This window comes from Macrobrachium rosenbergii, chromosome 47 (genome assembly GCF_040412425.1).
Source record: "Macrobrachium rosenbergii isolate ZJJX-2024 chromosome 47, ASM4041242v1, whole genome shotgun sequence".
Classification (NCBI taxonomy): Eukaryota; Metazoa; Arthropoda; class Malacostraca; order Decapoda; family Palaemonidae; genus Macrobrachium; species Macrobrachium rosenbergii.
In genome coordinates, this window is record NC_089787.1 from 44,874,299 (window position 1) to 44,897,200 (window position 22,902).

General features: G+C 37.1%; 1 protein-coding gene across 6 annotated transcripts in view; it reads right to left on the bottom strand.

Annotated features, from left to right (window-relative positions):
- The window catches only part of LOC136830820 (serine-arginine protein 55-like), a 193,762-nt gene extending 178,704 nt beyond the window's left edge, over nt 1-15,058 (bottom strand). The window contains exon 1 of one of the 6 annotated variants that reach the window (XM_067090769.1): nt 14,703-15,058. The gene's annotated coding sequence lies outside the window, so the exon portion shown is untranslated. Of the gene's footprint in view, nt 1-14,343; nt 14,595-14,702 lie in introns of those variants that run through there. The other 5 variants (XM_067090771.1, XM_067090773.1, XM_067090770.1 and 2 more) reach the window with 5 other exon arrangements.
- Nucleotides 15,059-22,902: the final 7,844 nt, after the last annotated feature.

A 22,902-nucleotide genomic window follows, 5' to 3' on the forward strand; every position in this document is an offset into this window, starting at 1 on the left:
CGTTTGTTGCAAAATTAAGGTAAATGATTGAATATTACTAGAATGTAAGAGTTTTAGCTTACAATTGCATTTTTTTACCATTTCGGTAGTCAAAGTTGACCGAAGGTTGAACTTTTGGCACGTATCGTGATTTATATGAAAATATGTCAAAATTGATACGAGCTACAACCATGAGTTATTTTTTGTTGTATTCTACATGAAATTGTGCACATTTTCATATATAAAACTTTATGTAACGGCTAACAGAAAACAGTGCAAAAATTACGATAAAGTGACTAAAGAATTTCTGAGATTTTCAGCAGTTAGCACGGACGTAAGGAAAAAGTTTTTTCAAAAATTCACCATAAATCAAAATATTGTGCTAGAGACTTCTCGTTTGTTGCAAAATGAAGGTAAATGATTGAATATTACTAGAATGTAAGAGTTTTAGCTTACAATTGCATTTTTCGACCATTTCGGTTGAGTCAAAGTTGACCGAAGGTTGAAATTTTGGCACTTACCGTGATTTATATGAAAATATTTCAAAACTGATAAAAACTACAACCATGAGTTATTTTTTGTTGTATTCTACATGAAACTGCACACATTTTCATATATAAAACTTTATGTAAAGGCTAATATAAAATGGTGCAAAAATTATGACAAAGTGGCTAAAGAATTTCTGAGATTTTCAGCAGAGTTAGCTGATGCTTTCTTTTGGGATAAGAAAGAAATTCGGCGCATGCGCAGCTGGGTTACGCTTGTAAACAAAACAACAGCGTGATCCGTGAACCCCCAGCATCCCTCAAGGCGCCCAAGGATTTTTAAAATTTTTTGCGCAAACCTACAGCTTATTGTGGAATCCGCCTACAAGTATTTTTCTATCACGAAATATTTAAAACTCTTCATTTTTGCCCATCGAATGAGTCAAACAGAGGGCTTTTATGTCCAGCATCCCTCAAGGCACCCGACAGACAACTTTTTATGTCCACGGCACTCGACAAAATTTTGTCAACGTAAAATACGTCCAGTTGGCATTAAAGGGTTAATATACTTCCCAATTTCATTTAAGGTCGAGTTTCATCCATGTTGCTAATGCACAATAATTTATAGTCATTAGCAGCCTCAACATTGTTTTCTTAGCTTCAACTACAACTTCCAGCTTAAATTTAGCAATATAGGACTATTTCCATAGCGAATAAGGGTATAATGTAAAAATATATCAGTCTATTCTACTTAACGTCATTTGAAACATAACTACAGTACAGGCAGTCCCTGGTTATCAGCGATCCAGTTTTACAGCACTTGTCTAGCAACGACGATAACCGGATTTTCGACACTGATTCCCAGTTATCAGCGCCGATCTCTGGTTATCTTCACTGATCCCTGGTTGTCGGCACAGATAACCGGATACCAGTGCCGATAACCAAGGATCGGCGCTATTATCACCAATTTTCGGTTGTCAGTGATTTTCGGTTATCGTCACACTGTCGGGAATGGAACTCTGCTGATAATCAGGGGCTGCCTGTAATTGTTTACTACCATACGATGATTGAAATACAAGCAAAACATCTGTTGTTATCCAATTTGGTGATAAGTAAACCAACAGTTTCTCGTTCAGTTGTTTATGGCTGTACGCTTTTAAGCAAGAGTAAAATGTTACTAACAATACTTTTATCATTATCTTTTATTTTTTTAACCAGAAGATGGGATAAAGTGATGGAGGAAAAGAAGTTGGTCTACTGTAATTTGGTCTCTCTCATTGCCTGATTGGACACTACTGACTGCGCGAAATTTAAAAATATTTTATAAATATTGCCGTATCGGTATTAACTGCTTATCCCATTGCAAAATCGAATTATCGTAACTCGAGCACTACCTTGATGCCTGCGTATTTTAATAGTTTTATCACAAAAAGTGCATTTAGTCATGAAAATGATATGAAGATACAGTAATCAAGTGAATATTTCTCAGGGAAAAATACCGCGAATGGGCTAATTTTCTGCGAATAATGTGTACAGTAAAACCCCCCGTATTTGCGGTCTCACGATTCGCGGATTTCTCTATGGAGCATATATACACATTTATCGCTGAAAATTCGCCCATTCATTGTATTTTTCACTGAGAAATATTCACTAATTACTGTATTTTCACCTCATTTTCATGACTAAATGCACTTTTTGTGATAAAATTAAAATACTCAGGTAGTGCTAGAGTTACGATAATTCACCTTACGATAGTCGATTTTGCAATGGGGTAAGCAATTATTACCGATGACAATATTTATAAAATATTTTTAAATTTCGGCAGTGTACAATCAGGCAGCAAGAGACCAAATTACAATACACCAACTTCTTTTCCTTCATCTATTTATCTCATCTTCTAGTTAAAAAACTACAAGAGAATGACAAAAGTATTATTAGTAACGTTATACTCTTGCGAAAATGTGTACAGCCATAAACAACTGAATGTGGTTCGGATTCCACAATAAGCTGTAGGTCCCGTTGCTAGGTAACCAATTGGTTCTTAGCCACATAAAATAAATCTAATCCTTCGGACCAGCCATAGGAGAGCTGTTAATCAGCTTAATGGTCTGGTTAAACTAAGGTATACTTAACTTCATAAACAACCGAATGAGAAACTGTTGTTTTGCTTATCACCGAATCAGATAACAACAGCCATTTTTGCTTGTATTTCAACCATCATACGGTAATACACAATTATCGTAGTTATAGTACAAATTTAAGGTTTTCCATTTCTGTTACCCCCAATCTCTGCATTCGTCAAAAGTCAAATATATTGAACAAACCTGACCTCTCCAACCAGAACAAAGGGTGTGAGAGTCGTAGGTTGCTTTTGTCATCCATGTATTGCAGCCCTTACTGCAATACCGGAAACTAGAACTACTAGTGTTGGACATTTCCTAACTAGCCAAAAAAAGTCAAATGAAAAAATGCCGAAACGGCTACAAATACTTCACAAAGTAGAAAATACAAAGCCAATATGAATCACAAAACTCTGAACTGCTGTAACAGCACCAGGTGTTCACACTACAAGCGGTAGAAACAAATTGTCATGTTGGCGGTGTTGTTTCTCTTTTGTACCCCGAAAGTGGGCAGGGCATAGTCACCTATACAAACAAAAGAATCGCTCCCGTGAATGCAGAAACAAATTGTCATGTCGGCGGAGTTGTTTCTCTTTCGTACCCCGAAAGTGGGCGGGGCATTGTCACCTATACAAATAAAAGAATCGCTACCGTGAATGCAGAAACAAATTGTCATGTTGGCGGTGTTGTTTCTCTTTCATACCCCGAAAGTGGGCGGGGCATAGTCACCTATACAAACAAAAGAATCGCTACCGTGAATTCAGAATTCTAACTGCCGTTTGAGTAGAAACTCTTAATTAAGTAATTACAGGGTAAGTTACATATATAAAAATAAGTAGTAAGCTCTATTAAACCAGAAACTGGAAAAAGAGGACAGTAATAGGCCCTATTAAACCTAAAACTAGAAACTAAGAAATAGGCCCTATTAAACCTGAAACTAGAAAATGAGCATTTGGCCCCATTAAACCTGAACCTAGAAGATAACTAGTAGGCCCTATTAACCCTGAAACTAAAAAATAAGTAGTAGGTCTTATTAAACCTAAAACTACAAAATGAGTAGTAGGCCCTATTAAACCTGAAACTAGAAAAGGAGTAGTAGGCTCTATTAAACCTGAAACTAGATACTGAGACCTGTGCCCTATTAAACCTGAAACTAGATACTGAGACCTAGGCCCTATTAAACCTGAAACTAAAAAATGAGTAGGCCATATTAAACCAGAAACTAGAAAATAAAAATAAGTAGTCAGAAACTAGAAAATAAAAATAAGTAGTAGGCCCTATTAAAGCAGAAACTAGAAACTGAGACCAAGGCCCTATTAACCCTTAAACACTGAGCCTCTATTTACAAAAGCGTCTGACGTATGCCGGCGGGGTTTGGGAGTTAGCGCCGAAGCAGAAAGAAATTTTTTTCAAAAAATCACAGCATGCTTAGTTTTTAAGATTAAGAGTTCATTTTTGGCTCCTTTTTTCTCATTGCCTGAAGTTTAGTATGCAACAATCAGAAATGAAAAAATATCATTATCATATATAAATATTGGAATATATAAGTGCAAAAAAAAATTTTCATATATAATTGTATACAAATCGCGCTGTGAGCAAAACGGTTAAAGCTAATGAGCTATTTTTTATCATTGTATTGTACACTAAATTGCGATGATTTTGGTATATAACAAACTGTAAAACGATCAAAGCTACACAGAGAAAATATTATCACAAAATGATGCATGAAATCGTGAATGTTTGCAGACGTAAAAAAAAGTTTTTTTTTTCAAAAATTCACCATAAATCGAAATATTGTGCTAGAGACTTCCCGTTTGTTGTAAAATGAAGGTAAATGATTGAATATTACTATAATGTAAGATTTTTAGCTTACAATTGCATTTTTTCGACCATTTCAGTCAAGTCAAAGTTGACCGAAGGTTGAAATTTTAGCACTTATCGTGATTTATATGAAAATATTTCAAAACTGATAAAAGCTACAACTATGAATTATTTTTTGTTGTATCCAACATGAAATTGCTCACATTTTCATATAAAAAATGTTGTGTAACGGCTAAAACAGTGCAAAAACTACGACAAAGTGACTAAAGAATTTCTGAGATTTTCAGCAGAGTTAAGCGCGTCTTGATGCGGAGGTAAGGAAAAAGTTTTTTTAAAAATTCACCATAAATCAAAATATTGTGCTAGAGACTTCCAATTTATTGCAAAATGAAGGTAAATGATTGAATATTACTAGAATCGTAAGATTTTTAGCTTAAAATTGCATTTTTCTACCATTATTTTTTGTTGTATTCTACATGATTTATATGAAAATTTTCAAAACTATATAAAACTTTATGTGACCCTACATGAAATTGCACACATTTTTCAATATAAAACACTGAAAACAATATAAAACGTGCAAAAATTACAACAAAGTGACTAAAGAATTTCTGAGATTTTCAGCAGAGTTAGCATGGACGTAAGGAAAAAGTTTTTTTCAAAAATTCACCATAAATCGAAATATTGTGCTAGAGACTTCTCGTTTGTTGCAAAATGAAGGTAAATGATTGAATATTACTAGAATGTAAGAGTTTTAGCTTACAATTGCGTTTTTCGACCATTTCGGTCGAGTTAAAGTTGACCGAGGTTGAAATTTTGGCACTTACCGTGATTTATATGAAAATATGTCAAAATTGATAAAGCTACAACCATGAGTTATTTTTTTTGTATTCTACATGAAATTGCGCATATTTTTATATATAAAACTTTATGTTAATGGCTAATATAAAACTGTGCAAAAATTACAACAATGTGACTTAAAATTTCTGAGATTGTAAGAGCCTGACGCCGTCTCTTCCAAACAAGTGTGTTTCGTGTGTTTGTTGTCCATCGGAGTGGCGAGACGTTTGGCTTCTTCACAAACAGAAACACACACAGTTTGATACAGAAGATTCGTTGAACATTATGAACATGATTAGAATGTTGCATGGCATGATTACAGTAAACCCCCGTATTCGCGTTCTCAAGATTCGCGGACTCACGCTTGCATGGAACATATCTACCCATTATTTGTGGAAAATTCGCCCATTCGCGTATTTTTCAATGAGAAATATTCACTAATTACTGTATTTTCATATAATTTTCAAGAATAAATACAACAAAAACTAATAAAATACTCAGGTATAAGAAAGGGTTTTTCTTGTGTTAGACTATCAAAATTGCAGTTCTATGTTTTTGTTTTTAAGAAATCGCTATTCACTGTGGTGATTGTACATACATCAAGACAACAATGGTTAAGAAAAGACAGAAATATTGTATGCTTCTTTAGTGCTGTTGTCTTGTCCACTCCGATGGACGACGAACACAACACACGTGTTTGGAAGAGACAGCATCAGGCTCTTACAAGATTTTCAGCAGAGTTAGAGCAGACGTTAAGGAAAAAGTTTTTTTTCAAAAATTCACCATAAATCGAAATATTGTGCTAGACTTCTCATTTGTTGCAAAATGAAGGTAAATGATTGAATATTACTAGAATGTAAGAGTTTTAGCTTATCAATTGCATTTTTCGACCATTTCGGTTGAGTCAAAGTTGACCGAAGGTTGAAATTTTGGCACATCATGATTTATATGAAAATATGTCAAAATTGATAAAAACTACAACCATGATTTTTTTTTTTATTCTACATGAAATTGCACATTTTTCATATATAAAACTTTATGTAACAGCTAATACAAAACAGTGCAAAAATTATGACAAAGTGACTAAAGAATTTCTGAGATTTTCAGCAGAGTTAGAGCAGATGTAAGGAAAAGTTTTTAAAAAATTCACCATAAATCAAAATACATTAGAGACTTATCGTTTGTTATAAAATGAAGGTAAATGATTGAATATTACTAGAAATTAAGAGTTTTAGCATACAATTGCATTTTTCGACCATTTCGGTAGTGTCAAAGTTGACCGAAGGTTGAAATCGTGATTTATATGAAAATATATCAAAATTGATAAAAGCTATAACCATGAGTAATTTTTTTCTGTATTCTACATGAAATTGTGCCCCTTAACCACTTTTGTCTTCCACAGGGTTGGTTTCTGTGCCAGGTTTGAGTCAGGTGTGGGAGTCGCTCGGGATGGTTGGCAACCCTGATCTTCCTTCACTCCTCAAGCATATCAACTCTGCTGCACTAGTGGGAGTACTTCTCCCTCCCCCACTATCCACACGGTTGACGCTCTCACAACCACCACCATCACCATTGTGCTGCCTAGAAGCGTGATGACCTCAGTGGAAACACATCATGCCTATGGTGCAGTTCCTACTCCTGCCATCTCAGTGTTGACACTTGCTGGTCCGGTCTGCTCGGTCACTCTGCCACCTCTCAGCTAGGCTCTCACACCTCCTGCCTCAATTCCACCATTCCCCGCCTACACGGCGGACCGCAAACGTTTCCTGCATCTCCAACTGTTCCAGCCATCGTACGCCCACAGCATGAGTCCCCTCGGACTCTTGCTCCATTTGCTGTCCCTGCCCCAGTTCCCATTGACCCCTGGTCTGTCTTCGGTAAGCTGGGGGCGGTAAGCTGGGGGATGCGGTCTTGTCATTGCTCGAGAAGAAGAAGAAGAAGAAGAAGCGAGCTTGTCAACCATCCCCATCTTCCTCTTCCTCTTCGTCATCATCATCTTTGTCTGCCTCTTCCCCTCCCTCTTCTAAGTCCAATTGGGCTAGGAAGGGGAGGGTAATCCCTCCTCCACCTAAGAAGACTCACTCTTCTAAGGGGGCGCAGTCCTCTCCTCAGGGGAAGACTGCTGGGTCTCTCGCTTGGAGGGGTACCTCAGTACCCTCCTCAGACGGTTTGGGAGCTTCGTCCTCCCGGACTGGTTCCGTTTCAGCCCCTCCTAAGCGAGTGTCGCCGAAGGCGCGGTCTCCTACAGGAGACCGTGCAGTCTCAACTTCCGTAGCGAGCTCCATCACCGTACAGGAGATGGGGAGGAGCCTTCAGGCTTCTCCTCCACCCAACCTGTCATCCATGCCCAAGTCAGACAAAGGATCAGCGGGGAAGGTGCCCAAGGACGTATCAACTCCGAAGACGTTGGGAGGAACCATGAAGGGGTCCCCGCAGCCTTCTTCTTCTGTTTCGACGGAGAAGGCTAGAACACGCCCGGACGATAGGGACAGCGGCCTCCAATCGGCAGTCTGTGCCCTGATGTTGGTCTCCTCTGCATGCATGCCCCAGTGTGGAGGCCCGTCCAGCGTCAGAGCGTGAATCGGCGGTGAGGAGACTGTCCCTGATCGTCATGACAGTCGCTCGCCCAGGCGAGTAAGTCCATCTAGGCCCTCTCACGATCCTCCATCGCAGATCTGTCCCGCGTCCGCTGGTATAAGCAGTGGTCTCCTCTCTGCCTCTCCCACCCCCTCAACTTCCTCGGATTCTCTGGGAGGAAACAGGGGTCAGTGTTGCTGGGGCTGAGGCCTGGGCAATCAACATCAGGCGCGTCGGTCCTTCCTTGCTCCCAGCGGGATTGTGCGCTGTGTTATGGGCAGAGAGATAGGGTCTGTCTCCGGTTCTTCTGCGGGTGGAGAATTCCCAGAGGACTGTCTCTCGGAAGGTCCTCTTCCAAGAGATCCGGACACTCCGGAAATGCTGAGGGCTTTTGTAGATATCCGTCAGTCCATCTGGAGGAACCACTCCAACTCCCTTGGAAGAACAATCCCTGTAACTTGAAAACTAGTAACCCCTATTAAACCTGGAACTTAAAAACTAGTAACCCTATTAAAATTGAAACTAGAAAACTAGTAACCCCTATTTAACCTGAAACTAGAAAACTAGTAACCTCTATTAAACCTGAAACTAGAAAACTAGTAACCCCTATTAAACCTGAAACTAGAAAACTAGTAACCCCTATTAAACCTGAAACTTGGAAATTAGTAGCCCTCAAACTGCCTCCCTCCTGGAACTACCCCTGAAACAACTAGTAACCCTATTAAAACCTAAAACTTGGAAATTCTCTGGGAGCCTATTAAACATGAAATGGGGTAACCACTATTAAACCTGTCAAAAATTAGTAACCCTATTAAACCTGAAACTAGAGGGCTAGTAACCCTTATTAAACCTGACACTAGAAAATTAGGCCCTATTAAACCTGGGCAACCAACATCAGAAAATTAGTAACTGTGTCCTGGTCTAGAAAACTAGTCCCCTATTAAACCTGACACTAGAAAATTAGTGGCCCCTATTAAACCTGACACTAGAAAATTAGTAACCCATATTAAACCTGACACTAGAATAATAGGCCCTATTGAACCTCAAACTAGAAAATAAGTAACCCCTATTAAACTGACACTGTTGTAACCCCTATTAAAATGGTATTTTCATTATAAAATAAGTTTTTAAATATACACCTGGTAGTTACTGTCTCCGGCTCTCCAAAATGTGATAGATGTGGAGAATTCCCCAGAATTAGAACCATTCCCAATTGTCCTCAGAAGGTCCATGCCCCTGTTCTCAGAGGGAGGATCCGGACACTACCAGAAAGTATATTTAAAAACTTATTTTATAATGAAAATACCATTTTAAATATCTAACTTCCTGGTAGTTACTATTATGATTGAACCATTGGTGGTGGGTTAGAGAACCAAAACACCGTTGGGAATTCGCTGAAACACTAAATATTAGCTGTAAACATGATCTGGTTCTTAGATAAGAACCTGGCTTCATAATTATCTCCCTCATGGCATTCCTTGAGAGACAGTCCCATCCAGGGGCTGGAACTGGGGCTGTCAACCCTCAACCTTAACATGACTAAACCTGCTATCCTGGCAAAAACTACAAAGTAACCCCTGACCCACTAAAATCACTAAAAACACACTGGAACTAAAACCTAGTTGCAACCCCAGACTGTGGAAGGTTGCAAAACTGACAACCTGTGAGTTCAAATCAAGAAAAAGGCAAGGGTATAATACAAAAAAAAAAGGTTATAGGGTTAGTATCTCCAACTACGGCGCCGGAGGCTAGGAACAGCAATCCTCAGTAACCAGGTAACAATCTATTAAGATAGATTTGCCATCCCAAAAGTCGCTTCAAAATCGATTTCATAGACCTGTTGTGTCTATAAGCCATCGACAGCTCTTACCTCGTGCGCTTTGACTTTGAGGGATTGGAAAGCTTTCTGTCACATTCTTGGTGAGCTTCCTTATTAAGTTAAAGAACGCCAGTGCATTCTTTGATAAGGGTAACCTTCACTGAGCACCAGAGGTGATCTGTCTGACCTCTCATGTTTCTGGTCCTTTGTAGATAAAATTTTAGGGCCCTAACTGGACAAAGGCCTCTCTCTTTTCCTGTCCTACTAAATTAGACAGCCTGGTATGGAAAAGATCTGGGCCATGGTTGAAAGGGTTCTAAGTTGAAGTGAGCAGACTGCATTTTCCCATTGAAGCCTACTTTCTTGCTAAAGGCTTGTAGTTCTCCTACCCTTTGGCTGTAAAAGCCTCTTCTTAGTGAGATCCTTCCATGAAGCCTTGTCGAGAGGTTCAAACCTATTCGGGTTAAAAATTTTAGGACTAAATTCCAAGAGGGGTGGGGTTGTCCTTCCTCTTAACCTCAAAGGACCTTATGAGATCCGTGGAGGTCCTTGTCTCCCCGAACGGCCAATATTTGAAAGCAAGCCTGAATGGCTAGTAGGTTTCCTTGGGTTTTCAAATGCTAAGAAAATCTGCCAGTTGAGTTAGAGAGGTACTGGAAGAGGAAATGTTTTTCCTGCACCATTCTTGAATACGTCCCACTTTGATTGGTACACCTTGAGTGTGGACGCCTCCTATGGCTCTTGCAGCTTCCTTGAAAAGCCCTTTTAGGTTGCCAGTTTTTCGAAAGGCTAAATAGGTTGAGAGCTGAGAATGGTATCTCTCTATATGTGGTAGATCCTCTTCCGACAATTAACGATTAGCCACTCCATCACCCCGTGATCCATGGTCTCATTAAAACTTCTTCATGACTCTGTCTAGGATCTTGAATGGAAAAAGCTAAGTCCTCCCAATTCATGAGAACTAGCTTCCTGGTCTGGGACTGGAGACTAACCTCTTGCAGCTCTCTGTGTCGCAAAGAGGTCTATTGACCAGTTTCTCCCCACAGATTCCAAAGCCTGTTGCACACGTGAGAAAATTCTGTCGTGAGAACCTGTCTTCCTTAAACCTGAAACTTCTCTCCCCTCTAGAAAAGAGTTAGTTGTTCGCTTCTGCCCACAGCAAATCTTTAGGATCTGACACTAGGGAAAATTAGTAAACCTGTGGTGTTGTCCTATTAAACCTGGACAAAGTGGACTAGTTACCAGTTCTCTTGAACCATTTTAAACCCCAAGACTAGATCTCGAAAATCCCATAGTAACCCCTATTAAAACTTTTTTTTTTTGGTCGTTCCACAACTCAAATGAAGAATCTAGTAGCCCCTATTAAGCCTGATGGAACTGAGAAAAAACTAGTAACCCCAGCAGACTATTAAACCATGAAAGAGCACTAGAAAAATTAGTGGCCCCTATTAAACCTGACACTAGAAAATTAGTACCCATATTAAACCTGACATTAACTTGTTATCCTCCAGACACTTTGCTTGCGATAAACACTAGGTACATCAAATCCCTATTGAACCTCAAACTAGAAAATTAGTAAAACAAAGTGCCTGAACTGATTTGTCCCGAAACCTGACACTCACTTCCTATCCAAGAAATTAGAAACCCTATTAAACCTGACACTTTAAAGAAAATTAGGAGGATACTATAGCCCCTCGGGTTAGGATCAGGAATATTAGTATCAGACAGTTAGAAAGGACTTGACTAAACCTGAAAGGACACTGGAAGATCTAGCTCTCCTAATTAATAACCACTCCTTGAATCATCTCAAACTGAGAAAAATTAGCCAAACCCAAACAAGTATTAAACCTGACAAAGCAAAAAAATTAACGTAACCCATTTCTGAGGACAATTGGGAATGGTTCTAAACCTGGAACTTGGCCAACCATCTAGTAATGCCTATTAAATTTCTGAAACTAGAAAACTATAACTCCAGGAAGTTAGATTAAAACCAGAAACTTGAAGACTAGTAACTGGAAAACTCCTATTAAACCTGAAACTATAAAACTAGTAACTCCTATTAAACCTGGCACTAGAAAACTAGCAACCCCTATTAAACCTGACACTAGAAAATCAATAACCCCTATTAAACCTGAAACTAGAAAATTAGTGGCCCATATTAAACCTGACACTAGAAAATTAGTAATGCCTATTAAACCTGAAACTAGAAAACTAGTAACCCCTATTAAACCTGAAACTAGAAAACTAGTAACACTATTAAAACTGAAACTAGAAAACTAGTAACCCCTATTAAACCTGACAAACTAGAAAATTAGTAATGCCTATTAAAACTGATACTAGAAAATTAGTAACTCCTATTAAACCTGGCACTAAAAAACTAGTAACCGCTATTAAACCTGAAACTAGAAAAATAGTAACACCTATTAACCCTGACACCAGCAAATTAGTAATCCCTATTAAACCTGAAACTAAAAAATTAGTGGCCCCTATTAACCCTGACACTAGAAAATTAGTGGCCCCTATTAAACCTGATGCTAGAAAACTAGTGGCCCCTATTAAACCTGACACAAGAAAATTAGTGGCCCCTATTAAACCTGACATAAGAAAATTAGTGGCCCCTATTAAACAAGAAAAGAAAATTAGTGGCCCCTATTAAACCTGACACTAGAAAATTAGTGGCCCCTATTAAACCTGACACTAGAAAATTAGTGGCCCTATTAAACCTGACACTAGAAAATTAGTGGCCCCTATTAAACCTGACACTAGAAAATTAGTAGCCCTATTAAACCTGACACGAGAAAATTAGTGGCCCCTATTAAACCTGACACTAGAAAATTAGTGGCCCTTATTAAACCTGACACAAGAAAATTAGTGGCCCCTTTTAACCCTGACACAAGAAAATTAGTGCCCTTATTAAACATGACACTAGAAAATTAGTGGCCCCTATTAAACCTGACACAAGAAAATTAGTGGACCCTATTAAACCTGACATGAGAAAATTAGAGGCCCCTATTAAACCTGACCCTAGAAAATTAGTGGCCCTATTAAACCTGACACGAGAAAATTAGTGGCCCCTATTAAACCTGACATGAGAAAATTAGTGACCCCTACTAAACATGACACAAGAAAATTAGTGGCCCCTATTAAACCTGACACAAGAAAATTAGTGGCCCCTATTAAACCTGACACTAGAAAATTAGTAACCCATATTAAACCTGACACTAGATAATTAGTAACCTCTATTAAACCTTACACTAGAAAATTAGTAACCCTTATTAAACCTGACACTAGAAAATCAGTAAGCCCCATTAAACCTGACACCAGAAAATTAGCAACCCCTATTAAACCTGACACTAGATAATTAGTAACCCCTATTAAACCTGACACTAGAAAATCAGTAACCCCCATTACACCTGACACCAGAAAATTAGCAACCCCTATTAAACATGACACTAGAAAATCAGTAACCACCATTACACCTGACACCAGAAAATTAGCAACCCCTATTAAACCTGAAACTAGAAAATTAGTAACCCATATTAAACCTGAAACTAGAAAATCAGTAACACCATTAAACCTGAAACTAGAAAATTAGTAACCCCTATTAAACCTGAAACTAGAAAATTAGTGACCCCTATTAAACCTGACACTTGGAAATTAGTAATGCCTATTAAACCTGAAACTAGAAAACTAGTAACCCCTATTAAACCTGACACTAGAAAATTAGTAACCCATATTAAACCTGAAACTGGAAAATTAGTAACCCCTATTAAACCTGGCACTAGAATATTAGTAACCCATATTAAACCTAAAACTAGAAAATTAGTGGAACCTGACACTATTGAACCTATTAAACCTGAACTATTAGTAACCCATATTAAACCTGAAACTAGAAAATTAGTGGCCCCTATTGAACCTGACACTAGAATATTAGTAACCCATATTAAACCTGAAACTAGAAAATTAGTGGCCCCTATTGAACCTGACACTAGAAAATTAGTAACCCCTATTAAACCTGACACTAGAAAATTAGTAACCCCTATTAAACCTGACACTAGAAAATTAGTAACCCCTATTAAACCTGACACTAGAAAACTAGTAACCCCTATTAAACCTGACACTAGAAAATTAGTAATCCCTGTTAAATCTTACACTAGAAAATTAGTAACCCCTGTTAAACCTTGCACTAGAAAATTGTAACCCCTATTAACCCGACACTAGAAAATTAGTAACCCCTATTAACCCTGACACTAGAAAAATAGTAACCCCTATTAAACCTGACACTAGAAAACTAGTAACCCCTATTAAACCTGACACTAGAAAATTAGTAATCCCTGTTAAATCTTACACTACAAAATTAGTAACCCCTGTTAAACCTTGCACTAGAAAATTAGTAACCCTATTAACAATCTGAAACAAGAAAACGACGCATTGTTTGTGGCAGCCGATTACGAAACGCTGCGAGGTTATTAAGGACGAAGAGGCTAGGCCTATGGCCTAACACAAAATGTATAGCTTAGTCGGGGAACCAACCTCGCCTGTGAACTGGGTTTTTGATGCTCAAAATCCCTAATTTAGCCTATCCATCGTAAATAAATACATATATACAAATATACACGTTTATTCTACACTGAAAACTGCAAATTTACCCAAAGGTATGTGTATAAATAAACGCAACTGCTAGCAAATTTAGGTTGGTTACCTACGATAGCCAATGCGTACAGGGGACCGGGAAATCCCTTGAACAAAAACCAGAAAGGCGGAGTTCAGCTCCTAATGACATGCCGCATTGGGGAACTTGCAGTAGGCGTAAAGGTAGCAATGAACAACGAGAATGGAACGTGTTTACTCCGTTTTGTAGAAGAAAAAATCAAGTCAAGGTTCCGACTAGTCAAACCAAGGCCACCGAGTCGCTCATCAAGGTGCTGCTGCCTTCCATAAGCAGACGTAAACAAATGCTTACATGGCAATCTTCAACTCCTATATTTCACACTAAGCGGCTTTTCTGTCTGATTACATTCTTTTGAAACGATGCTCTAGATTACAGACAACAGTTCTTACCTAGATTGGAATACAATGCGGTGGAAGAAGAATCAGAGAAAGAAATGTTAAACTAGGCGTCTCACAGCGTGTTCATAGCAGATCTCAACGTATTATACTGTAGACTCGTTTCTGTGCAGTGGGCTTCGTTGCTCTATTCCCTCAATTTTTATCACTAAATCAGAGCCATTAAGTAATGACATAAGGTGTTCACACGAGATTTTCGGAAATTTATGACTGCAGAGAAGCTGAGCAGAGATGAAAAAACAAATATGCCCGGCCTTTCAAAATTATAAGAGATATTCTCAGTGACCTTTAAAAAAGCCGCTGCGTCAACGAGCCTACGACTCTCCTCGGTGCTAAATACCAGTATTAATAATTAACCAGTTCAGTTTTGTTATTTGGATTCACTAAATAAGCCTCAATTATAAAATATACCTTAACAAAAATATTTATTAAATTATCAAAAGTACATAATTTCTAAGGAAAATTCTGAAAATGGTCAAATACCAGATTAGAAGCCACTGACATCCAAAAATACTAGAGAGAACTTTTGATTTTGTGAGGAAATGTAAGCTAAATGCTCCTTAAAAATGGCAAACGGACAAACTATAGGCGCTAAAGCATCATAAATGTTGATGAATTGTTAAAGTATTCTAGTTTTAGTAATTATTTGGTTTAGTATCAAAAGAATTCCGAAGAGAATGACCTGTAGAGGCTTGATTCAGTTATTTGCCGTCTTATTTGGGTAACGAGAATCACAGGTATGACAGATGGACTAATTATATTCTTATTTTTTGCCTCTGTATAGGACGCAACTATCTTGAAATAACTGGTCCTTTCAAAAGTGTTCAGTTTTCACTATCTAATCATGACATATGTGATTTGCTTAATAAACAAAGATTGCTATCTCCGAATCAATATTATAATTATCATCGATCGTTTTCCAATTCAGGTACACAACTTGCCTCTTTTTCTCTTTTCCAAGCCAGTCGTATTCTGGCATGGGAATGTACATGTTGCCAGTTTTACCGAGGTTCATAATTTGCAAATCCTTCAGAAACTTCTCGCGCATGCACTTATCTGTAGGAGCATGAACCCATAAAGATTAAACTTTCAAACATTTATTATTATTATTATTATTATTATTATTATTATTATTATTATTATTATTATTATTATTATTATTATTATTATTATTATTATTATTATTATTATTATATACGGGATGGCTTGAAGAGGGAAGAGCGGTACCTATTACGTATTACTAAAATGCAGTTCTTTGAGGAGATCAAAGTAAAAAAAAATTGTGCGATATACGAAGATTATATCCGGCTCTGGATATTGGCTTGTTGCTGGCTTAATCTGAAACATGCACGAGGACTAGATGAAATCTTATGGCAGAACTGATGTATGGTTGAGATGGTAGCTTGATAAATGTCATTAGATATCTTTATAATATAATTAAAGGTTTAAGAGAAAATGTATAGGTGATAAGGGGACTGACTGGCTGGTGCAAAACTAGGGTCCAATAAGGCTGAGGTATGTCCGCATGGTTGTTTAATATCTTTACGGGGGAAATGTTGAGAGAAGTGGGATAGTAGTAGAGTATAAGTATGTAGGCTGTAATGATGGCATATGAGTGAAATATAACATAGCCGGAATATTTGTCATTTATTCAGTGCTGAGAGGTGATAAAAGTGAGGAGTTTCAAGAAACTAAGTGGTGAACATCTGAAAGTGGTTCAAAGGCAGAAAATTCAAAGCAAATATTAGCAAGGTTATCAAAGAGCAACTGGAAGCAAAAAGATGAATTTGAATGTTAATCTGGATATTGTAGGAATTGCTGTCTTGTCTTACTGAAGAAAATTCAATCACAGTTCAGGACTTCTTTTCACCCAACATATAGTAACAGATGAAATAGCTTCTGGTGGGGAGTGGTGCATTATAAAACTTTGTAATGAAGGCAGAACAAAGAATGATCACTGGACTTATCAGTTTCACTGTGCCTTACTGTACTTAATGATTATTACTACAGACAGCTCGATCGAAGTCGTAGGGGTGACTAACAGTATTGGACGCAAACATAGAATTATTTATAACTTTCTTCGAACCAAATGGAGTGGGTTAGTCTAGCAGATGAATCTGTGTCAGAATGCACTGTTATACCAGTTGTTTCGACATTTGAATTTGAGTCCCAAGTTGCTTGAAAAGTATTTATATTTAGATTTTCATATGAATCTTCACCAGCTTTTAATATTACTTAGACCAACGAACTTGGTCGATCAGTATGTAACTTTTCTTGAATATCTGGGCACTAACGATATCTGGTGGAAATTACTACATGCTCAAAAGGACTTGGCCATGGCAGAGGTACCTGCTCTTATTTACTTTCTAGTTTCAGACCATTCTACTGACTTCGCGTCTGGTACTGCATAATACAGCTAAAGGGAGAAATTTTACTTTATTTATTGCAGTAATTGAGAGGTTCAAATTAAAAGAGCAACAATTATAAGCATAACGGTGGAGGTACATCGATTACACTGGATAAGAAAAATCAATCAATAACAGGAAGATTATTAAAGGAAGAGTTACCCAGGTATAGGCAATAACACACACACATGTATACATATATACATATATGTGTGTGTGTGTGTGTGTGTGTGTGTGTGTGTGTTTATTATCTGTTGTTGTTCACGTTAGGCATGTTTCTTCTCCACAAAAAATTCTGCAATAGTCAAGTACCTTTGCTAATATCTAGTAGGTCTATTGTGTTACCCATGTCGAAAAAATCTGTAAAGTTTTGCACTGGGAATTGGCTGAGGATTCGTAGGGTTCAACAATATTTGCGCATACATTCATATGAAACAAAACAGAAACGCCTTACTTAGTAAGCCTTTGGAAAAACAGAATGCCAGAGCAAAGTGTAAGGAAAGCAGATTCATATAAAAAATCAATTAAGTAAATAAATCAGCAAACAAATAGAAAAAATACATGTATATGTTTTTCCTTAACCTTTTCGTTCAAGGCGTGGAATTTTCCTCTTAACGTTGATTTCCAGTGGTCATTCGCCCTTCATAATGGGCAAATGTGATCACTTATCCTGTTGACCTTTCGTTTTTTGGGACCTCGCGTTGACCCGTTGACTCTTGCATTAGACTCATCGCGTCTTTTGCAAGTGTCAAAGATTTGTTTAACTCCAACGCTCATCTCTCCTCTCACATCAGGTTCTGGAAACTCATTATCAGTTATTATAACAGCTACTATGCAACAGCACAGCCTGAGTGCATTACTAGATTTGAGTTGCCAACGTCATCAAACAGTAGGCGCTCTCTCTCTCTCTCTCTCTCTCTCTCTCTCTCTCTCTCTCTCTCTCTCTCTCTCTCTCTCTCTCTCTCATGAATTATTATAAATCAATTGTGTACATAACGCACGAACACCTACGTTTCTAATTTTCTGGAGAGAGGAGCGGGAAGCCATTTTTGCACATCTCATATTTAACAAAAAAACTTTTTATAGATACTAAAGGCCTGCAGTACGTTAAGTATGTAAGACGGTAAAGGAATGTCATTCAGACTTAAAAATGTGGATTCTTCCTCAAAACATCACTACAAATGTATCATTTGGCAAAAGTGCCATTTCCATCAACGGTCTTCTCAGCAAGGTTGCAGCAGGGTACCAACTTTGAACGTCTCTCTCCGTCCAGGGTATGGTAAACATACCATTTCCGAAAATGGCTTCTTTCTGGAGTGCTACTCCAAAAGAAACCTTTCCAGAAATTGCTCATTTCATCGAGGTTAAAGTAAAAGTATCGTTTCCTGACATTCTCTTTTTCAGCAAGGTTACAGCAAAGGTACCATAGTATATCGTAAATCCACATATATATCAATAAACTGCATTGTTCTTAAAAGTTTACGCTCTTGCAAGGTCCTTTAAATATACTCTGTTCGCAAGAGACGAGGCGAGGGGTTCACGACCTGTCACCGAAATAATGGTCTGGGCGTTGTTAAGTATTTCCATATTCAACTGGCAGCTGCGCCAACATCCTCGATCTTCTAACTTGCGATGCTGCAACTGCATTTATCCTGCTTTCAACTGCTTGTGCTGCATAGTTGCCATAGTCGGAAACATCCACAGGGACGTCGTTTATCTGGGGGGTTAAGGGAAGAGGAAGCAGAGCATCAGGGTCTACGCCAGTTTTGAAAATAAAATACATAATGTTGTGTTTAGCAATATACCTGTTAATAAAAGGGTCTTTATTTGTAAAACTCAAAAGATTTTCCTGTTTTTGGTAGCACATGCACCCAGTCTTCTCAAGTGGGAATTGTCACCTTTAAAAATAATTCTTGCACCATCCCAGTTGATCTCATGGTGTAAATTAAAACTGCGGGCCACCACTTTTCAACGCAGTAGCAACTGTTGCAGTCACAATAGGGAAATCTGCAAGCACCGTTGTTTCTCCTGTTGTAATTATTATTCTTAGTTAGGGCTTTAGCTAACGTGTTATTGTAGTTATAGACAATTTATATAGCTTTTTCGATGCTTCCTCATTAAACGGCAATGCTACGAATTTCTCATGGTTATTCTTTTCATTGTTAGCACGACCTGTATAAAGTTTTCCTTTAACCCGACTGGTGGCGCCTGCAGTAAAATGATTCAGGGAGTACTTTAAGGACCTAAAAGCTTCTAGAATGTGGGAAGGTTCTTCATCTAGAAATACGGGGTCACAAATACAAATAGCCCTCTAAGCAAAATTGATAATATTCCTTTTAACTTGAGGAGAGTAGTGAGAAAAATAATGAATATCGTTTTGTTTATTAGTAGCTTTTCTGGAAACTATGCATGGAGTTCGTAGAAGTCGAAATCTTCTTCTTCTTCTTTTAACATGCTTTTTTCCATTTTTTTATGGGGTAAGCACGATGCCTTCTTTTGAAGGACTTTTGATTTGGCTTTGGGGTAGACCTGTAGTCTCGATCGGCTGCCCTGCCTGACATCGCTTAGACCCCGGTAGCGTATGTTTCATGTATCATACCCGACCCAACGCCCTTTCTTCCCAGCAGCGAGAAGAATGGGTATTGCCAGCAACGTTGTTGATTATATAAAATTTACAGTTGAAAAAGAAGAAGATGACAAGATTTCTTTCTTATATGTACTGAACCACAGAAATGTAAGCATGAAATTTTCCAAATTTTCAGTAAATATATATATATATATATATATATATATATATATATATATATATATATATATATATATATATATATATATATATATATATATATATATATATATATATATATATATATATATATATATATATATATATATAAATGGGTTCTTTATCACACGCTTATTTTTATCCAGAATGGTGATGTATGTTTTTAGTGATGCAGTTGTATGCAATGTATATAAACTGAGATCGTTACGTATTTTATTTCACCAAGAATATTGATAAGTTTTCCTCACTAGCCGGCGAAACGAACATTTTTTTTTATTTTGTCAGTGATCTTGGTATTTGTTGCGCCAGATACCCTTCAGTCAATCGGTCAGCAAGGTTACGGTAAAAGCAACATTTCCAGCCGGTGTTCTGTTTGCCATTTGAGTGCCCGTAACATTTGCCTCGAGCGTCCACGAAAGACTCATTAATTATGAGAGAGCTTTTTGTTCTCTCTTGAGCGGCATATTGATCTGTGAGAACATGAGATTCTCCCCTTACTCTCTTCAGTTAAGAGAGAGAAAGCAATGAATGCATGCTTGTATTCGTAGCTAATATATATTGGTAAGACTGTTCTTAGGAGGATATCAATATCACAACTTTCTTGCACTATTCTTTGTTTTAGTGACCAGGGCACTGACTGCTCTGCTGTTTCTCAAAAGAGATTAAAAATTCTAATTATGAATGATTTATTGTCCACATTTATGGTGAGCCTCTTTTTTTAACCATGCGCCAGTGCTGCATTTTATTGACTGTTTTCTTCAGATACCATAAAGATTATGAATGTTCACTTGGGTAATTATGATCAACCAGCCTCCGACAAGTTATCTCAAAGAGAAGAGGAGTTGCCGTATATATATATATATATATATATATATATATATATATATATATATATATATATATATATATATATATATATATATATATATAACTTCCATCACAGGAATAACAACTACATGCAATGGAACGAAAGATTACAAAGAATACTTGGTTCTCCAAGAACAGCGAAGCTTAACAGGGTAAATAACCAGTTCAATATATTCAGTATGTACAAAGGCCATTAATTTTTTTTTATAAAACTTCTAATGAAAAACAGTTGTTTATGATCAACTCAAGTATTCAGATAAAACAAGGCAAATCAAAGGATACTAATCTGGATTTCTGAGTCTTTAGCTTCTCTTTTAAATGTCTCTCAAACTCTTGTGCAGAATCAGGCCAGAGTTTACAGGTACATCTTGTAATTGTACTACTGTGGGACCAATCAATCCTATGTAGTTTTTCATTTGTGCCCTTTATTCTTTTGGCCAGTTCAAACTGAATATTTTTGCTAATTCATTTATTTCTCTGGCCATACATGGGATTTATAAACAATGGTGTTACTCTGGTGAGGGCAGTTTCCCACAAGCATGTCTTTAAAGTGATATTACTCTAGAAGTTCAAGCGGAAATGCAATGCATTACTAACCGAATACTATTCTTCTTGCATTTTAATACATTTTTATCTATTTGCCTATTTATTATTATTTTTTTCGTTTTTAATAAGTGGGATCTATTCTTCCTGTATTTCCCTTTACTTCCTCTTACTTCTTCTTTGGAAGCTTGAATTTCAAGTCAATGGCCCCCGTGGGCTTGTTCCATATGAATAGGTTTCACTGAATAATAATAATAATAATAATAATAATAATAATAATAATAATAATAATAATAATAATAATAATAATAATAATAATAATAATAATAATAATAATAATACATGAACTTTGATTTGGTTGACTCAAAGTCGAAGGAAATAAGACCATCAATGGCGTTCTTAGGAAATTCTGTCTTTTTGTCACTGTTATTGGCAAATGACTTCGCGGCTTTACAAATAAGAGCAGGGTAACACAAATCCCTACCTATTATCCTAATGTTCTGTAGTTCGTTATCCAGGAATTCAGGGCAGAAACACTGAAGAGAATGCAGAGATGTTTATATTAACTTACTGTCCAGAAAAATAATTATTTGGAGTTTTTCTGTATATATATATATATATATATATATATATATATATATATATATATATATATATATATATATATATATATATATATATATATATATATATTCAGTTTACACTAAAAATGTTTATGCTTGATAACAATGTCTAAAAAAGAGCCAGCAACCATTTTTTTTTATTTCTAGCGTGATTTTCATAGATGGGATTCATTCATTCATTTTTTAAAGTTATTTACATCTATTTCCTATAGATTGCCATAACATTATTTATATACCGAAACCGTGGTACAGGTATTTGAATAATCTTAGGAACAAAATGTTTTTTCAAAAAACTTCCTATACAAATGTGACAGCTCTATTGATGAGGTTTATGCATTGCCATACCAAATGTTTGTTTGTAGAATTTTCCATTATAGATGAACTTACAGTCACAAATATACAGTTTAGCTATTTCCAAAATTAGCGGTAAATCCAATCCGGTTAATTCATTTTTGAGATATTCTGATACCGACTCAATGAGTACTTTCGTAAATAAAGAACAAGCGTCTAAACTGACAATCGGGAATCGGGATTGATTGTGTTGCTGTGTAATAAGTCTGTCATGTCTGCTTAATTAATCAAATGCGGTTCCTAAGAGATGCCACGGCAATTTTTGTAAAATATTTTGGATCTTTCTTAGACAGTGACCCCCTTAGGCAAGGCAAGACTGTGGTGAATTGGTCTAGCAAAAATGTTAGTGAAGAAGTTGTGTGCTTTAGATCAGGGGTTCCCAAACTGGGGGTCATGACCCCCAAAGGGGTCACGAGCCCTTTTCTGGGGGCCATGGAGGGCTACATTCAGCTTGTCGGAACGGTGCTAAACTTTTTAGAAGGCTTAAAAATGTTGGGGGTCATGACAGGTTTGATACTGTTGTAAGGGGTCACGTACTAAAAAAGTTTGGGAAACACTGCTTTAGATTATGATTTACTAATTGCATTTCAACTATGCCAACGGTTTTGTCTACTGCTTTG